The sequence below is a fragment of the Dasypus novemcinctus genome, chromosome 5 (genome assembly GCF_030445035.2).
Source record: "Dasypus novemcinctus isolate mDasNov1 chromosome 5, mDasNov1.1.hap2, whole genome shotgun sequence".
Lineage (NCBI taxonomy): Eukaryota > Metazoa > Chordata > Mammalia > Cingulata > Dasypodidae > Dasypus > Dasypus novemcinctus.
The window spans coordinates 52,642,858-52,662,889 of record NC_080677.1 but is presented as its reverse complement, the minus strand read 5'-3'; the positions used below and the strand labels follow the sequence as shown (position 1 = coordinate 52,662,889).

At 38.2% G+C, this 20,032-nt stretch overlaps 1 protein-coding gene across 1 annotated transcript in view; it reads left to right on the top strand.

Moving 5' to 3' along the window:
* Positions 1 to 20,032, top strand: part of NXPH1 (neurexophilin 1) — a 316,416-nt gene that overhangs the window by 51,246 nt on the left and 245,138 nt on the right. The window lies entirely within an intron of this gene.

Here is a 20,032-nt window from a genome sequence, read left to right as displayed (position 1 = left end):
GCCTTTCCTACATGAATCGTAGACTAGGAAACAAAATAGATGAAGGAAGGCATCTCTTTATATAAATAAATAAGTAAATAAATAAATAGGAGTAAAGCTTTTTGACCTTAAGTTAGGCAACAGTTTCCTAGATGTGGTTCCCAAAGCACAGGTAACAAAAGAGCAGACAAATTGTTCTTAATTAAATTTGAAAACTTTTGTTCTGCAAACAATACTATCAAGAAAGTGAAAATCCAACCTACTGAATGAGAAAAAATGTTTGCAGATCATATATTTATTAAGGGACTTGAATAAAGAATATATAAAGAACACTTACAACTCAATAATAAAAATACAGATAACCAAAGTTAAAAATAGTCAAAGGATCTAAGAGAGACATTTCTACAAAGATGTACAAATAAATGCTCAATGTCATCAATCAATTGGGAAATACAAATCAAGACCACACTGAGATACCACTTCATACCCACTAGAATGGTTATAATTAGAAAGACAATAAGAAATGCTTGTTTGGATATGGAAAAATTGGAACAATCACACACTGTTAGTAAGAATGCAAGATGGCACAGCCACCTTGGAAACTGCTCGGAAATTCTATTAAATATTGTCATATGACCTAGCAATTCCACCCTTGGGCATATGGCTGAGAGAAATGAAAACAGGTCTACACAGAATCTTGCACATGTATGATCATAGCATTATTCACAAGAGCCAAATTGTGAAAACAACCCAAAATGGCAATCAACCAATGAATGAAGAACACATCTGAACATTAACCACCAATAAAAAGGAATGAAGTAATGTATGGATATATGCTTGAAAACATTATGCTAAGTGAAAGAAGTCAGACACAACAGGCCACATGCTGTATGATTCCATTTATTTAGTGTCCAGAATAGGCAAATCTATAGGGCCAAATTGTATATTAATGGTTGCCAGTGTTTGGGGAAGGATGGCGAGTAATTGTTAAAGGGCATGGAATTTCTTTTTGGAATGTTAAAAATGTTCCAAAGTAAGTTTGTGGCATGAGATACAAAAATACTTTAAAAACCCACCCATCGAATTATAGAGTTTAAATGGGTTAATTTTATGGTATGTGAATTACAACTCAATAAACCTGTGAAAATAATCTAATCAAATTAAAACCGTGTCATAATGCTGAGAATAATGGGAGAATGTGGATTTGGCAGAAAATGGCCCCACTTACTAGTTCTGCGAACTCAGACAAGACATTTACTTTCTATAAGCCTCAGCTGGCATATCTGAAAATAGAAGTATCTCAGAAATAACTTTTTAGAACCTAGTTCTCCCCCCATCTCTCCTCCCTACCATATACTTATGGGATTATTATAATAGTGGCCTTTATTAAGCTTTGTGCCAGCAATGGTGTGAGCATCTTCCACAACCACATAAAATCCTCACAGTAGCCCTGCATGGTATGTATTTCTTTACTTATTTTATACCTGAGGAAATTGAAGCCATATGACTTGCTTAAGGCCATCCTGCTAGTGGGAAGAAGAACTGGGCATGGAAACTAATTCTCCCTATATATCTTACCACTTCTACCAAAGACATCAGAAAAGAGAACTGAAGAGCTGTAAAGTAAAGTAATATTTTTAAAAGAAATCACAACTGTCCTCTTTCAGAGTGTTTTAGTTTTCCAGGCTGCTTAAGCAAATACCATGAAATAGTCCAACAATGGGAATTAATTCACTCATGGTTTTGAAGCCAGGAAAATTTCCAACTCAAGATGTCATCAAGGTGATGCTTTCTCCCTGAAGAATGTGCAGTTCTGGGCTGGGTGCCTGGGAGCCTTGGTTCCTCTGACATCTGGTGAAGGAACATAATATTGTCTCCTGGCCTCTTTCTTCCGTTATGGGTTATGTTTCAGCTTCTTGCTTCCTTTCCCTTTCTCTTATATAAATATTAATTAATAAAAAAGAGTTGATAAAATTGAAATATTGCTATTTTATAAAACCACAGTGGATTACTAAATTTAGGCATTAATCATAAGCAGCTGCTAACATCATAAAAACAGATAATCAAATATCATGCACTTTCCGGTGAAAGACCAAGCTAACTGGTATCTTTGCAAAGAGATGGAACCAGAACTGAATCAAGCTTCTGGATCCAGCTGCCAATTAAATAGGAAATACAGAGGGTAGAGGAACATATGGAAACACATCATGAGTTTGCAAATTTTGTGGGAAACTCTGCAGGTCACAGACCTCATGTCCTTCAACAAATAAATTATAAGGCAAAGAAAAGGATGGCTGGGAGACCTGTGAAATAAAAGAAACTTACATGTGTATCAGAATTAATAAAATGGCCAAGACTAAACTATGATGTCTACGAAAGCACACATGTGCTAAAACTATAATGCAAATGTCAAAAAGTGACTACTCTAATAGGATCATGATTTCTTTTTGGAGAAGGTTGGGAAATGAATGGGACACATGGATGGGGGTTTCTTAGTGGCTGGCTAAGGTCTACATCTTGACTTAGGTGGTGGTTGACAGTTGTTTGACTTATAATATCCTATTAAGCTAGACATTTATATTGTGTGGTTTTCTGTATGTGTTTTATAATAAAAATTTTAAATAAAGAAAAGAGATTGGATAAGACTATTTTATTTCTTCTAAGTAAACTGTTCATATATGTGGTCTGAGACCTTATTAATGCCTAAAATTTAAAAAGTCTTAAAGTAGAGGGCAAATCCATCTTTTCTCTCCCTTTTTTAAGGAGGTACCAGGGTTTGAACTCAGGACCTTGTATATGGGAAGCAGGCACTCAAACCACTTAGCTATACCTATTCCCAGCAAATCCATCTTTATATGAAAGTATGCCCAAAGCTCCAGAGAATGAACATAGTTCAAAACAGACAATTTCCTTGTGAATCTGGAATTTTTCTGAGTTTTATTTGCCTCCAGGGCAAACAACTTGACTCACAGAGTGGCCATCAGTGAGAATTTCTAACACCTGGGTGTCAGGGAGCTGGGCAATAAATCTCGGTGGGTTAAGCCACTGCCCTAAGTGGCTTACTTGAGCCTTAGGATGCCCTGAATAGTTGCTAACAATGGCTGCAGGCTGTACTTTCTAGAAGCTAGGGTTGATCTTTATTTAATCTTTCTATCTATCTATTGTGTGAACCTTGCCACTTGGGAATTGTAAGATGAAAGATGAATCACCAAGACCAGTGCTTTGTGGAAGGCAAATCCCCCCCCCCCACCTTCACCCCCACCCAAACAGTCCTGGAAATTAAATCTTTTATTCCTTAGTGATTCACTAAGTGTTTGCAATCATGGTCCACAATGTAGTTGTTGCCAAGATGGATGTTTCTAAGGGAATTATTTTTTCATTTCATGGCGAGATTCTTTTTATCTTCCAGACACTTCAATTACTGACAGAAACTGGACATGAGAGGCTCAAGTAGCGGGGTTTCATTTGTACATCAGTGCTCAGGGATGAGGATCACACATATACTGTATTCTGTCCAATGTCTGATGAGCCATAGCAGCCTCTTTTGTGGACATTGATGGAGATTTCTTAAACTCCATTCAGAGTCTCCGATTCAGTCAACATCTTAAAAAAATAAAGGAAATAGTTGGTGGTGATTATACTGATCAACTCTTTTTTCTCCCTTTGCAGAACTCATGTAGAATAAACTACTTCATAAATTATACTAGAGGGACTCCAGAGGGCTGAAGGCAAATTATTTGCATTAGTCCGCAGAGCATATTTCAGAAAGGCATTTGCAAAGACACAATTTAACCAGTTGCAGTGGTAATCTGATGGGTATAGAAATGTCATGGGAGAAAAATAACTTCCATAAAAACTTTTATTGGTAGTTGGGAAAAAGATTTTTTTGTTTTGAAGAGTTGGGGGCATTGGGGAACAAAATAAATACTATGAAATTAAACACCGAGGCCAGAGGTGAAATCGTGAGTTTGTTTGCATTGTATTTGGATTTGTTTGTAACTTAGAGAAATCCATTGGGAGGAAGTTAACATTCAAAACAAGGGATGCAATTTATATAATTAAAAAAACAACAACAACCCTCCACCAATACCACAAAAATTGCTTTTTCTTCCTCTAATATCTGGGTTTTAAAATGGGTCCTGGTGGAGTTTTTGTACAGACCAAGCTCTGCTCTGGCAGAGCAGGCTGACCAGGACGCTGAGCCCCTTTCAGACTGCTTGTTTTGGCCTGGATCTGGTGCGCATGGAGTCTTTGTTGACTTTTTACGGCGTTCCCTGTAAGACTGGCTTGGGAGGCCCTGAGCATCTGGCCAATGTAGCAGAGTCCGTGGGTTGGGACTGTGCAGAAGCTGTGGCTCAACAGAGTGAAACTGCTGAAGTTCAGCTTTTTCACCAGTTTGCTTCACTTTAAAGAGCAGCCTCAGCTTGAACAGCTGGGGCTAATTTGCAGGGGAGAGTGTTTCCGTGAGCTTCGCTGGCTTTCCCAAATGAGTGTGTGGAATCTGGTCCTTGTCAGCAGTGCCCAAGTACAGCCTTCTGGTTGTGCCTCAGTGAAATGAGGGTGGTTTCATTTCTCCTTCTAAAGTCCATTTCCCACACAATCAACCCTCTTCCAGTCAGGCCCACTAACTTCTGTTTTTAGCAGGGAACTGTTTAGGCTAGGGAAGTATGTAGAGGCACTCACTGTTGATGTGACTTTGGGGGCCTCTTGATTCCCTCTTGGTGTTCCCTAGCCTAAGCTGGTCCATAATGTCACTTAAAGTGAAAGCTAGCCTACTCTGGCTCTGGATTTAAGTCTTGGTATTTCACCTTTTTCTCTATTCTGGACTTCTGTTATTTTAAATCAGGAATGACAAAAACTTGACCCACATGACTCCATTTCTCTCTCCTGTACCAAAGACAGACATCACTTGTGATCTTTGACTCCTTTCTGCCAAATCTGGATTCAACCTTAGACTACTTCTTGACGTGGCCAATCGGGAATCCTATTTCTTATACTTGGTAGATGGTACTTGAGTGACAGTGAGAGTAGGAAGCTGGCCTTGTACCAGTATATTAATGAAAGGAATCGTGGACAAAAATGTTAGAAGAACTGTGTTCTTACCCCAGCTCTGCCACCTTCCAGTTAACTACAGCTACGTGAGCCATTTGATCCCTCTGAACTTCAGCGTTTCTCATCTGAATAATTGGAATAATGTCTGTACTGAATACCTTGCAGTTTATTGCAAATATGCATGAAGAAATAAATGAATTGGATGCCTTTGCAAGATGCCTAGTGTGACACATATATAAGCTGTTATGAACATAATATGTTGTGAAGCTCTGCTTCTTTATTTCCTAGACTTACAGAAACTGTTAAGTGTTGGCTGCTCTAAGCATGTCCTTAAAATTCCCACTTTGTAGTGCTGTGGAATAGCACTGTATTGGGAATCAGCGTATCTGGGATTTTGTATCTATCTTGTCATTAATTGTTTATACCACCTTAGATAATGTCTTTGGGCTCTCCATTCACACTTAAAAATTTGTAGGTTTAATTAGATGAATTAGAAAGTGGTGTTTTTAGGACTGGAAACCATATTTCTGATGAAATCTTGTGAAACCCTTAGAAATAGACAATATAAAAGAAGTGGTTTTAAATCATGTGGGAGTGGGGCATTCAGTGGTCTGTCTGCCTCTTCCTCAGGTTGCCTGAGGCACCCTTGTGGCACCCTAAAATCCCCTGGAACACAAATTTGAGAGTGACTAGACCAGGTGTTCTCCAAACTCCAATCAAGCTTTAACAATCTGTGATTCCAAATGAGCAAAGAAGACTTATCTCTCATGGTCTTGATTGGCTTTCTTTTTGTATGGAAATTTATGGCCATACCTGTGCATGCACAGCTAGCAGCTAGACTAAATGACACACCCATTCCTTTGTTTTCTTTTAAGTGGTAGACTGTAGAGAATGTTAGGAATGTCTCTTACAGTCTAAGGACCTGCCATGTCTATGGGGCCATCTGTTTCATTAAGCCCTGAATCTCTATACTCTCTTTCTGCAACAAATTAAGGTCTATAGAAACGTGTTGAGCGTTTTCTGTGTGCCAGGCACGATGGTGGGTACTGGAGTTACAAAGGTCACTGAGACAAAGCCATCTCAAAGATCTCACATAATCACAGCAGTTTTCAATCTATGCTCAGCAAATTACAACTAGAACTTTATATCTTGGGCACATATCAAGATTTTATTAGATTTTAATCGATGGTAGAATAAAATATTTTTGAGCAGTGACATTTGGTCTGCCTTTTTTGCTGCAGCTGGTTTAGTCTATACCATCAAACTGGATGACAGGAATGCCTATGATCTGGCCTCAAGGTGACTGTACTTGAGAGACTGGTTTTTTATTTCTTCAAAGTTTTTGGGCCTTCTTTTTAACAAAAATAAGAAAAAATTAGTTGGGGATTAAAAATATACATTTATAGCAGTTACATTGATAACGCATTGAAATTAGAGCCATCCCCTTTTTTAAACTCTACAAATCATAACCATTTCATAAGTTGTTTTGGGCTTCCTATCCTGAACTTGATTGAATATGTACCACGTAACTGAGATTCTTTAAAATTTTGATACAAAATCTTCAATAGCTATTACTTTTGGGAATAATGATAGGAAGCTGGATGTATGTAGGTGTATTTCATTCTCTTTTTCTTCCAATAAAAATAATGGTCTCCATTTTCATCCAGGAAAAATATTGGATCAATCAGGGATAGATTTATTCACTTTCATATTGTATTCCACGGATCAAATTTCAGCAATGATATTTTACCTGTCATTCCATGTTATATTTAGATTTAGAGACCATCACCTAAGCAGCTTACAAAATATGTAAGCTTCTGACCAAAGGAACAAAAGGCCAGGGAGGTAAAAGTGAGCATGAGGTACGCTTCTGAGGATACCAACTCCAAAACTGAGGTGAAACTAAATGACAGCCTGTCAACTCACTCCCCACAATGTCCAGTTTATGAGGAGCTCGGAAGTCCCTGTGAGAACTTTTGATTTCTCATTACCTCTCCTTGCTCCACTGAAGGATGGCACAAAGAACTCCCTTGTTCCTTTCCCAGTTTTAAGAGGTTACATTGTTTTTCAGGAGGATAGGTAAGGAAGGAGAGGAGGTGAGATTAGTGAGAGGTCTAATATTTTGGATAAGCGGAGGAGGGGAATCAACAGACAACTTCCTACTTGGCAAACTTTTTAATGATTTTAATATAGTATTAAAAAGATAACAAAACATTTCCAACTTCAGACTAATATATTTCAAAGAACAGATCATAGGCAGAGTATGGGAGACAATAACAGCAAATTATTTTCCTGAAGAGAACATTTGGACTCTGATATTGATTAAGTCCCTCTGTGAAAATGAGAGGAAGCCGAGGTTCATAAGCTCAAATCAATGTCATAAAAACAAGAACAGCAGTTTCCAGAACCATTTGTGGGTTAAACATCATTGGTGTTTATCTGGCATTGACTATGATGATAATGGACAGTTTCAGCTTACCAGTTTCCCCTTCCTAGCCTCCCTACCTAGGATAAATTACCTTGAAAAAGAGTGCTCTTTAGATATTTAAAATATACACTTCTGGTGGGCTCTGAGATGCCCCCATAAATACCACTTCCTTTTCCACTTTAGTTTGAACCGGATGAGATGTGTCAGAAAGACGAGTCCAAAATATCATTTTTTAATTTCTGATAAAAAATGATTTTGGAGAGTGCAGTTTTTATCTGCTTGCAAGTGGATTCCCTCATTCTGAAGATAGAATTAGGCACAATTCCAAGCAGCCACAGGCAGTGAAACGGCATCGTGGCATTGTTAAAGTGGTGGAAATGACCCAGGAAGACAAGAAGGAGCAGAGCAGAATGTGTGTTTCTTCAGGGAAGAGAAAGAGGAAGCAGGGTGCTGAGTGTCCAGTTTCACCTCCCATGCTTTGTCACTGAATTTATTTGTTCCATCTGCAGGAGCAGAGAGTTGGCCTGATTATGCTGGTATGCTCCCTGCCTTGGAAGAAATAATCCAGAGCAAAGTAGCATCCCTTTAAAGTAGGGGTTCTTAACCTTTTTGTTTTACGGACCCCTTTGCCAGTTAGGTGAAAACCACAGACCCCTTACTAAGTCCACTCTGTACCTGTGTATTATTTAATAAATATTTCACATCTGCACTAAAATGTCTGCACAAGAATAATGTTCTTTTTGAATTTCAATTCAAGCTCATGGACTCCTTGTTAAGAACCCCTGCTTTAAAGGATGTATTCTGCCACTGGCCAGCTGTGTGAACTCAGACATGTCATTGAGCTTTTTGAATCTTTGTTTTCTCATCTGTAAGAGAGACATAATAAAGACCGACCTAATAGCCTGAATAAGTGAGATAATATGTGCTTGATACCCTGCATCTAGTCCCTGCCAACCTCTCCAAATATACCCCGTGCCATTCCACCCTTATTCTCAATGCCCTGGCTTTACTGTGTTCCTTTCGGTTCCTAACGCACATTAGGATTTGTCTTGCCTCCGTATTTTTGGCATGCAGTTAACTCGATCTGGAGGGGCCTTTCTGTCGTTCTTGATCTGGTTAATTCTTCAGGCCTCAGGTTAAATACAATTTCCTTAGTTAAACCTTCCTTGATTCCCTTGTTTATCTAAATTACAAGCTCTTTATAATTTTGCGCATAGCCCTTGTGATCCAGCATTTTTATTTCTTTAAGTGATTGTTTAATGTCTCTTAATAGTCTGTGTCTGTTTTATTTATTGTATTTGAGAGCCTTGCAGAGTACCTGACATATAAGAGTTGTTCAATAAGTATTTGCTGAATGAATGTGTGAGGTGACTACCATTCAGTGCGTGTCCCATAGATATTAATTTCCTTCTCTTCCTCCCCAATAAATCATTAGTTCACTGACTAATATAATGGCAGTTCTATCACTAGATAGCTTTTCTCTTGTCCCTTTATTTTTATAATCATACCTCGATAGTAGAGTACTACTTACAAATTAGTACAATATCTCTTTAATCACTGTGGAAGACTTAAGCAATTTGCTTTATAAATACTTTTTTATTAAAAAACTACAAAAGATTATATTGTGAGGTTTACAGGGGTCATATTCTACAGCTCTGGAAGTTAAGTACTATGAGGTTCTTCTTCCACCAGATTACAAACCCATACAGGGTGGAGTGAAAATTTACTCATCATTTTATCCCCAATGGCTCCCATTCTTCATTTGTTTGATGGTAGTTAACAGTACCCTATTTAAAAAAAACTCATGAAGATACTGCATGGAAAGCATCAGCCTATAGTAGGTATTTCTATGCTTTCCTTTCTCTGTCCACCATACCATATACTATGCTGCTTTATAAATATAATATTTTATATTATAAACTACCATAATCTGATCTATTAGTTTATAAACACTACATTAGATGTGATATGGAACTTCAGAAAAGGAAATGACTCCCCATTCCTGATCATTTAATAACTGATTAACACTAGAGATTAAACTGATTAAGTGATTTTCTCTAAAGCATAATGTGATTTTCTCGTAGAGAGCACCAGACATCATATATCTTATGTTTTGTTCTTTCTCCCAATGTGGCTATTTATGATGCTACCAGAAGCTACAAAATGGTAATTCTACTTTATGTGTTTCTTTCTAATTTGGGATTTTAAAAATGTGATTTGAAGGCTAATAGAGCCCTTAAGGATTTCACATTTCCTTTCACCTAGGCTTCTCTGACCTAGGTCAGTCACGTACAAGCTGTGGGACCTGGGATAAGTGATTTATCCTTTTCCAGCATGAGCTGCTTTATTTGTAAAGTTGGTTTAACTGTAGGACTCATCACAAGTTTGTTGTGAGGGTTAAATGAGATAATCTATGCAATGCACATGGTACTGTGTCTGGCAGAGAGTAAGAGCTCAATAAATATCAACTAATGCTGTTGATTCTGGTAAGATGATGGGTGTGACAGTTTGCATTTGGTGAATCCCCAAAAAAGACTGTTTTTGAAATAATCCATTCTTATGGGTGTGAGATCCTTTGATTACATTAAATTCTGTTAAGGGCCCTTGATTAGATCACTTGATTAATACTTTTGATTGGACTATGTCAGTGACTTAGGGTGGGTCTCTGCTCCTTTACTGGAGCTTATATAAACTTAGAACCCAGAGGGAAAGGACACAGAGAAAGGAAACTGCCAGTTGGAGCCTTTCGTGTGAGAGAAAGGATTGCAGGAAGACAGAGAAGCCCTCAGAGGCTGAGAGAGGTCCTGGAGTCTGGAATTAGGTGAACACAGAGGCACCAAAAAAGGCCCCCAAGGGGCTGGGCACACAGAGCTGCTTAAGCCTGAAGAGACAAGCCATATGCCTGATTGCCCACAGCTAGGATCTGGGAGATGGTGATCCCAGAGGAGAAGTCAGAGACCTGGGGAGCGACTGGCCACCATCTTGTTTTGCTACATGGCAGGACTCCAGAAAGCATCTCTGCTGATGCCTTGATTTGGACATTTCAGCCTTGGAACTGTAAGATTTCGCCCTAAATAAAATGCCCGTTATAAAAGTCAACCCATTTCTGTTACTTTGCATTGGTAGTCCTATGTCAAACTAAGACAATGGATTGTGCCATTGCCCATCAAAACTCTCCTTCAGAAACCCACTGAACTTCAATAACTGTTTTCTGAATTTTGTAGTAAGTTCCCCTAGTCGGTCGATAATGGTTCTGATGAAGTCTTCAGCCTCAAGCCTTTCACGGGCATTTTATTGAATTCCTCATATTTGCAAATTGTAATATATGGAGTCCTAAGGAATGGCAGGTGGATACAGGATTTCTGCTTGAGAGAATTTCAAGTGATTAGCAACTTTGTCATCAGCGGCTGAGATGTGAAGATAAAATCTTAGCGACATCTGCCTTCCCATGTGCTAAGGTGGATTTGGCCTGGTGCTTCTGGGATGTTTCCTTTCTCCCTCAGTGCTGTATGTGGGACCCATTGGAAGGTGGTTGACCTTCCCAGATGGGTGAGGATCTTTTTTCATTCCAGAGTGTCTGAATTTTTATGACATCACTGTGTCATCTCTTCCTGTGCCAGAGTATTTTAATGCCACAGTACAAGGCATGAAACAACTCACCACCGTGAGAGGAGAGGAAGGAAGTCAATCTATTGTGTGTGTATGATGTGCCAGGAACTGCACTTGAGTACTTTAGAATCATTTTCACCTTTAGTGCCTCCAACACCCCTGGAGGTCTGACTGGGGCTAATGACTGAGTGGGTGGCACGGTTGCCATACTTGTGTAGTTGACTCATTCATTAGTCCTTCAGTTGTGTAGACTGAATGTTCTCTCAGCTCAGAGTGGTCTCTTTAAAAAGAGTTGTCTGACAAATATCAGGAGCCCCTGATTTGGAAGAAAAGGTCAAGATTTCTGCCTTAGGGTTCCTATCTGCAAAACCACCTAGATTGGTGGTTTATTAGTGTTATTAGTGGCTTGTGGAAAGGACTTGCCTCTAATTAGACTTAAAATTCCCTGAGCTGGACCCTTAATCCCCACCTGTAGGTTCAACTCTGCTCCGTGTCCAGAGATCAGTTTAATGGTTGGGTTTCTGTGATCTCAAATGCGTCATGTTTTGATTTGCACCCCCGGGCAGGATAATTTAGTTCTTGATTCGATTAAGCCTAATTCCATCTGATTCCCTTAAGGCTGTACCTTTGTTCCCCCAGAACCCAAGCCCTGTTGTATCTTCACTCAAACAGTCACATTTCTGAGCCTTGCTTGAGAGCTTTTCCTCTAGGCTATTCTACCAACTTAATCCTGCTCTTTGGAACATCTCTCTCAAGGTAAGCACTTAATTTGGGCAGTCAAATTCCATAATTCTCAAAATAAAATCCTCGAATACTTTTCTACTATAGCTTTTATGGATATCACTTAGAAATTAACCAAATCACTCTGGTAGTGCTTTAGATTGACTATTAAAAAAACCAGAATAAAGCGAGAGAAACTAAAAGAATCCACAAATGGTATTTTAATTACCACAGAATTGTTGCACTAACATTTCAATTCACTCATTCCAATGTGTACAGGGGTGGGGAGGATAAGGGAAAACTGTCTTTGTAGTCACAAATACACAAGTTGTTTTTCCAATGCATTTGATTCACCTATTGCAACTTTCTAACCAAATTTACTGCTTGGTACTTTATAGAAAGGACCCTATTTTTTATTCTCATTCAGCCTTTTCTGCATGGGGAATGTGGAAGTGATGATTCATTTTGTGTGGTACTACACTTAAAACTGAGGATATTTGCTTCCTTTAAAGTAGATCAGTTCCAACATTTGTGGGAACATTTTCACTATCATGCTTTACTAGTATGAAAATTTGTGTTATAAAATGTGAGAATTACTGTTTTCTATGTAAAATGTCAATAGGTTTCTATGACAATAACTATTTAAGGGAGGAAGGAGGAAAAGTGTTTAATTTATTCTAAAATTTGATATCCCAAGCTATGTAATTTAATCACAACAACCCCACCCTCCAGTTCTTTAACATTTTACCAAATACATTTCATGAATAAATATTAGCCAAGTACTGGAATTTGTGATTAAATATTAACAGGGTTATTTTTACAAAATACACAGAGCTGTTTCACAGGTTGTGTCTATGAATGTAAATAATTCTACAGATATTTAATAGAAATTTTTTGCATCTGCTTCAGGTATCATTTATTATTAGAAAAACATTTTTTTTTTCCTGATGTTTACCACTTGTCTTATTCCTTATAAGTGTAGCTTTTGGTTTATTATCATCCGAAAGGATGATTTTACTAGGGCAATGAACAATAAAAGATTCTGTAATTTATTCTAATAAGCTTGAATGGGAATCCACTTGCTTTGGACATTTCCAGCCAGGCATAATTTATCCCCATCTTTGGCTGTGAAACAGTGTGGATCTTCTTAACTGAGTCCCTGACAGATGGCTTCAGTGTTTTCAGGACTCCATTTCCAATCATTTTGCCCATATTGCAAAATTGGCCTTGAAAAAGGGTAAAGAGTTGTTATGCTGCATTAACATCCCTTCAGAATTGCTTGCTGTGAAGGGCATGAAGAAATGAAGGAAATCAAGAGTAATGCTCAAAAAATATGCTTCTGGAAGTTAGAAATGGTAGCAACATATTGATAACTCCAGATTACATCACAATCTCCATTTGATTTTGATTGTAAATTCCAAAGACAGGTTAAATGTGACAATAAAAACACAAATATTCAGTTACTGTGGCTCATAAGCCATTCTGATCCATAATGTGGAATGTTAGAAAGGGCTACAATTTAGGCTGGCCTCCTGTCATCTTAAAGCCTGCTGATATGTACTACCACTGACTATTAGGTGAACAGGGATTCTCATAGTACCTTTCAAGTCTTGCTACTAGCTGATAATGAAAGTACTCAGATATCTACATTCATTATCCAAGAAACATGAATTGATCACATTCAGCATGCCAAATTTTCATTTTCTATTGCAGCTTCAGCTGACTGACTTCTTCATCTAAAATGCTGTTCTTTTCTTTTTGTCGCCTTTTAGTTTATGATCAAAATCAATGAGGACTGAAGCTTTCCACAGCCATCTATAAAATGCAATTACTGTATACAACAAACAGTAAAACTCCTGTGGTGTATATGTTGAGACATAATTTATGCCACTTACCTCCAGAGAGGTATCGATCTTCTTCTGTGAATGTTTTACAAAAGGGTCTCTTGAGTGCAAACGCAAGGAAATAGGTGGCTATTGGGGCTGATCTATAATTTGATTAATAATGACCAGTCTCCTGAACTTGTCTTCTCACTGCACTTTTATTGTGATATGACCTTAGATTTTAGATTTTTTTTTACTACTCTTTTCAGAGGCATATTTATTCCTGCATTTTGATGTGTTAATCTTATTACTTGCCTTATTCATGATATAGCCCTCATCAAAGGTGGCAGCACCATAGGAGAATACATCCAAATTTGGAGTCAGGAGTTTTTAGTTTGACTTCTGACTCTGCCACTTAATAGCTGTATGACCTTGGATATGTTGCTTACCTCCCTGAATCTCACTTTTAACCTTTGTAAAATGGAATCAATAATCCATTTCAGGGGATAATAACCTTCATTGTTAGGATTAAGTGAGATATTTGGTTTACTTATTTAGTGAAAATTTATCAGCCAGGCATTTTGACAAGTTTCTGGGGACACGATGATGAATAAAAAAGAATGGTTTCCTGCCCTTATGGAGCTTGCAGTCAAATTATCTGTAAATACACTCCGCGTGTGTTAATAGGTTATACTTATGGAAGGTGGCATCATTATCATTACTGTTCTGTTATTACTGTTGTTGCTGTGCCTGGGAGTGGAAGGCAAAATAATGCTGATGCTGTTTTCTGACAATCAGTCCCATTGGTGGAAGGAGCAATTAGAGCTAATGACATGGAAATTGTTCTGAAACTGCACAATGAGCCTTTTTAATGCTCCAAAGCTTAGCATTTACCAGTTTATCCCCTTAAGTTTGGCTGGAAGCTCTATTTATTGATTATTTCCCTTGTAGTAATGGTGTTCTAAGTGAAAGAGACAGAAAGAAAAGGAAGAACAGGTCTTTCCTTTATACTCTTCTTAAGTGTAATCTATTGGAGTCATTGAGCACGGGAAGTTCATTTTCAAAGAACAGATCTTCTTATTTCATCCATGATCCCTCAGGATCTGATCTTGGGTCACCAAGTGGTAGATAATCTCCCTTCCTCTCAACTGTTCTTGTGAAGGAGGCCAAATTTTTGATTAAAGGGCTTTGGCCTTTTGAACTGGAAGGTTTTAGTCACCACCGGGGTTATATTATCGGATTTTCTGCTTCTCAAATAAAGTGAGGATGACAAACTACTTGGAGGAATGTCTACTAAAGCTTCTGCATGAGCCATGGAAGGAAGTGTGTTTTCAATCACTTGCAATTTTAATCCCTGCTTTGGGTATTTAAATACTGCTGCCTGAAAGGTAAGGCTCAAATCCAGTACTTGGCTGGTACAGAAATTGGCAGCAGGTAACTAATGAAATAGATCATATTGTGCTTTGATATTGCTTATTGCTGTTCCCTCAACATCATACTCTCCTGGAATATGAGGAGACATATTTGTCTGTAACATATGAAGAGTGAACATTTTGTTCTGAAAGAATGAGGGAATAGCTCAAGATTATTTACCCTTAGCAGGAATGTGGAAAGTTATGTAAATTTCATTGTTATATGATTACAAGATATTTTTTCCACCCTGACTTGGAGTAAATGTTTACTTTTAGGATTAGAGGAAAATTAATTGCCCATTGAGGTCAGCAGCATAATGAATGCTCATGTGTATGCAATCAGAAAGATTATACAGCCAAAGAAACTTTCCAATAACATCAAGGTGACATTTTGGCTTCAGTTCAGAAGTCTGGAAGAAGATACTTATAGTTGAATACTCATATGTGCATGAAAGTGACCTCTCTCTCTCTCTCTCATTTAGAGATTTTACTTCAAGTCTGTGGCCCAGGAATAGCATGGTATACTGTTGGATGAGACCCACAGAATGGGATGTCCCCTCCTATTTTTGTTTGCTCAGATATGAGGGAGAATCCAAAAAGTAAAATGAGGGAAAGTTTAGAGAACAATTAGTTGATTTTTTAAAACTTTTTTTTATTGGGGAGGACCATACCTACTTATCCTAGATTTTTAACTATCTCAGAATATTGTAGACTTTTGCTGAGAATTAAATGGTCAGCAGATTCACAAGGAGGTGGTTTCTTCACACCTTGTTTTCTAATTCCTTTCTTGAATTTTCACAGAATAATTTTTTAGTCAGATAAGTATATTCTCTAGTTAGATGTTTATTTCTGAAAAGAGGAAAAGGAGCTAACATTTGTTGAATATGTCTAAGCCCTATGATAAACACATTTACATATGTTATTTAATTTTCCTCTCATGAACCAGTGAGTTAGGTATTATTATTTCTATTTGACTTCTGAGGGACTTAGGATTTAAATTTATTAGTTGTGCAACCTTATTTAACATCTATGAGTTTCAAACTTGTAAAGTAAGGCTAACAATACTTTCCTCATAGTTACTTAATGATTTAATGTGTGTAGAGTGAAGATTGCAGAAAATGGTGCTTGTATTATTTTAAAAATTTTCACTATTGTGATAAGTATATTTTTACTTCAAATACCTTGACAATGTAGCAGTTGTCTAAATGGCTTATCTTTGTGATGAGCCAACCAACTGAGTATAACAAGTTGACAGAGTTATCTTGAGCTTAAATCACTGAATTAAATAGTTTTTGTTGTAGGCATATACAATTTCATGGATGAGTCCACATATGAGATGCAACTGATTTAGTGGTCTAGTTTTTATAGGCACATAGTAGTACTTTGTGGTGTTGGAGTCAGGGCAACCTGTGTTCAAATTCCAGGGCCATATTTTGATTGAATCCTTACTAAAGCTGCCTCTTTGGTTAAGTTCGTACCTTTATTTCCTCATCCTTAAAATGGGAATAGTATAGATTGTTGTGAGGCTAAAAAGAGTATGTTAAAATAGAAGTTTCAGTAAAACACCAAGATACAGTGGATAAGAAATTCCAAAGGTAGTTTTCCATAGGTTGAATTTATAGAGGAAATGATCAGGAACTAATCCTGCAATCTTTTCACTTTTTATACACTCTGAAAATATGAAAATGTCTAGGGCTAAGGAAGAGGAATCCAGATCTGTGAAGAGAAGAATTTGGAGAGAGGTTTGTTGTTTTTAGGTCTGAATTCCCTTTCTCCAACATGGTAAGGTGGCTGTTACCTCTTCTGTCTCCCAGCTTAATGAGGGAGATGTCCTTGGTTCGACCTGGAGAATCTGCAATGTGCTCTTGGCAATTGGGAGAAAACCTAGAGGATTAGGGCTTACACCTGCATGAAAAAGCTATAGAGAACCTGTGCAGCAGCATAGAAATTGTTGCCATGAGATTGTTCTGCCCTCCTGGGATTTGGGGGACAAGGTTTGTGGGAATGTTTCCAGTGAACCTAAAGAGAGAAAACTCCTGTGGGTGGTTATGGGTCTCTTCAGTAAGGCCTCCTAGTGGGACAGAATGAACCTGTGGCAAGAACATTGAGGGTGAACACTAGATTTCTAGGGCTGAGTAAAGACTACTTGGAATGGAGATCTATTAGGTTAACTGCAGAATTAGGATTCTCCAACTAACCCAGTAAAGAATCCACTGGAGAGTCAGCTTCAAAAGCCTGCCAGACAGAGTGGGAAAGCCTTTACAATAGTACCAGTTTACATCTTCACTCCTTACCTTTCTTTCCTTCCCCAATAAAAGTCTCTCCCCCAACTGCAGAGGAGCAGTTGTTGAAGAAGGGACCACAGGATAGAGAAATCCACAAGCCAGCCATGCCCCTCTTTCCTACTGGTGTCTTCCAGACTGAAAAGATTCAAAGAGGAAGAGAGGAGTTTTAACATTAAATCAAGATCAGAGTTTTGAATTTTTATTACAATGAATTGGACATTTTAATTTTTAAATTGAGATTATATATGTAGTTTGTATTAGTCAGCCAAAGAGGTGCTGATCCAAAGTACCAGAAATCTGTTGGTTTTTATAAAGGGTATTTCTTTAGGGTAGAAGCTTACAGTTACCAGGCCATAAAGTGAGTTACTTTCCTCACCAAAGTCTTTTGCCATGTGTTGGAGCCAGATGGCTGTAGGTGTCTGTGAGGGTTTAGTCTCCCTCTTCTTCTTAAGGCTCCGTGGTCCCAGCTTCTTCCAATCTCAGCTACAACCTGGCATAAGGCTCATCTCTCTTCCCAGCACAGCTGCTCTGCTCGCTCCACAAGGCCAGCTGTAGTCTATAACGCTGATAGCTCAGCTCTCTCCCTGGGGCTCCCGCATCAAAACTCAGCTTTCTCCTCTGCCCTGTTGTTTTCTGTGTGAATGTCCTCCCACCAAGAGGGCCAGGACTCAATGTCCTACTGATGTGGCTGAATCAAAGCCCTAATCTTAATTTAATTAAGTAAAATGAAGCCTCTGAATTTAATACCATCAAAGGGTATCATGAGCCTAGAGGAACAGACCAGTTTACAAACATAATCAGTATTTCTTTTTGGAATTCATCAATAATATCAAACTGCCACATAGTTTAGAGTGACTGTATTTGCAATTTCAAATAACCTAACAGTGAGCAGAAAAGCTTGTGGAACGCCAAATACATTTTAAAGTCAGTGGGAAACAAGATAGAGCTGAGGTTTGAGCACCTCAGGAGTGGGCCTCAAAATGTGACTGCCACACCAGGGGCATCTGTATCACCTGGGAATTTGCTAGAAATGCAACTTCTCAGGCCCACCCCAGACCTACTGAATGAGAAACTCTGGCTGGCAGGTCTCAGCATTCTTAAACTCTCCAGGAGACTGTGATGGGTGCTAAAATTTGAGAACACTTATCCTAAGACAATGTATGATAGCAGCACAAGACAAGTTGTTCCCTCTCGGACACATATATATAATGACCAGAGTCTTCCATAAAAAATATAATCGAGATACATAAATAACAAATGATTTAACCTGTTTCCTTGTAGCCAGAATATGACAACTGACATTTCCTCTCTGTAAGTCTGAAAGAATCATGACGGCCTTGTTTATTTTAGGAGGATATTGTCTCAAATGAGCTAATATATGTGAAAGTGCTTTTTAAACCATGAAACCCTGTACATAAGCAAGTTATTATTATAAGTACCTTGTTTACATGGGCATCAACTTCAGTTTCAAAGTGCTATCCCTGGGGCTTGCTGATTATTTAACTTTCATTATCATACCTGCTTCCAACCAGTTCCCCACTAACCAATTAGGTATCAAGCCAAATCAGAGGTGACAATTGATGAAATTATGGCTAAATGCTTTAATTTTAATGAGGAAAAAATGGAGTTGATGTATCTTATCAAAGTTGAAATTGGATATTAAGAGTAACTTAATGACTATCCATTTATCAATCCTTTTGTTTTTTTTCTTTCCATTTTTGAAAATACCTCTGCTCATCATATAGACACAATCTTGGATGACGTTAATAAAATTAGCAAACCAAAAGGAATTTAAGGATGAGGCTGGCTAACTGGTTTTGAATATCTGTTTGTGGAAAGTCCCTTTCCTATTGAAGATAGTCTTTCATTTTGTTTGTTCTTATTAGAACATCTCTTTCTCCATTTCTATTGGAGAATTACAGCATAATAGGATTTTGCCTTGATATACACTGATAATTGTGCATTACAAGCTTCAGTACACCAGTGGTCAACCAACCCACTTTTCTGAGGGAATATTATGTTCAAGACCCTGGGGACGATGTCAGATATGGTACTTTGGCCCAAGTTGTTTTCAGAACTTAAGTAGAAGGATAAGAGTTGGGTCCAGGAAAAGGAAATATGTTTCCAGTCAAAAGCATGGTATGGACAAAGGACTCCAGGTTAGAGATTGCTAGATAACGTGGGGGTATGGGTGGCTTCATTGAAAATTTGGGATTTTAGCTCTGACAGATTGATGTTATATATTTTACACAACATGTAAGTGTGTATAGTATTTGGCAATTGGCATTTCAGCAGCTTGGGCTTGGGAATATTAAGTTGAAGTAAATGGATTCTACACAGTGCAAATCTCATGTCAGGCAAGATGAGATGAAGCAGTAATACTAGTGGGAACTCCCCACTACAGGTACCTGGCTGATGATTAATGAAGTGTCTTTGAGCTGTGCCAGTTAAGAATTTTTTTTTTTCTCTTCTATACCAAGCAGGAAGAGACCATTCTTACCAAATGGGCATAAAACTTCCACCTGTCCCTATTACAAAAGAGAAAAAGTTGTCTGAGCATACGGATGTTCCTTCCAACTGAGAAAGCTCAGACAGAAGGCTTAGGAGACCCCAGCCATGGCAGCCTTACACAGCCACTCCTGGGGTTCACAGCTAACAGCTAATGCTGCAAGGCTGAGCTTTCATCAAGTGCCCAGGCAAAGACCTATACTTGGTATTAAGGGC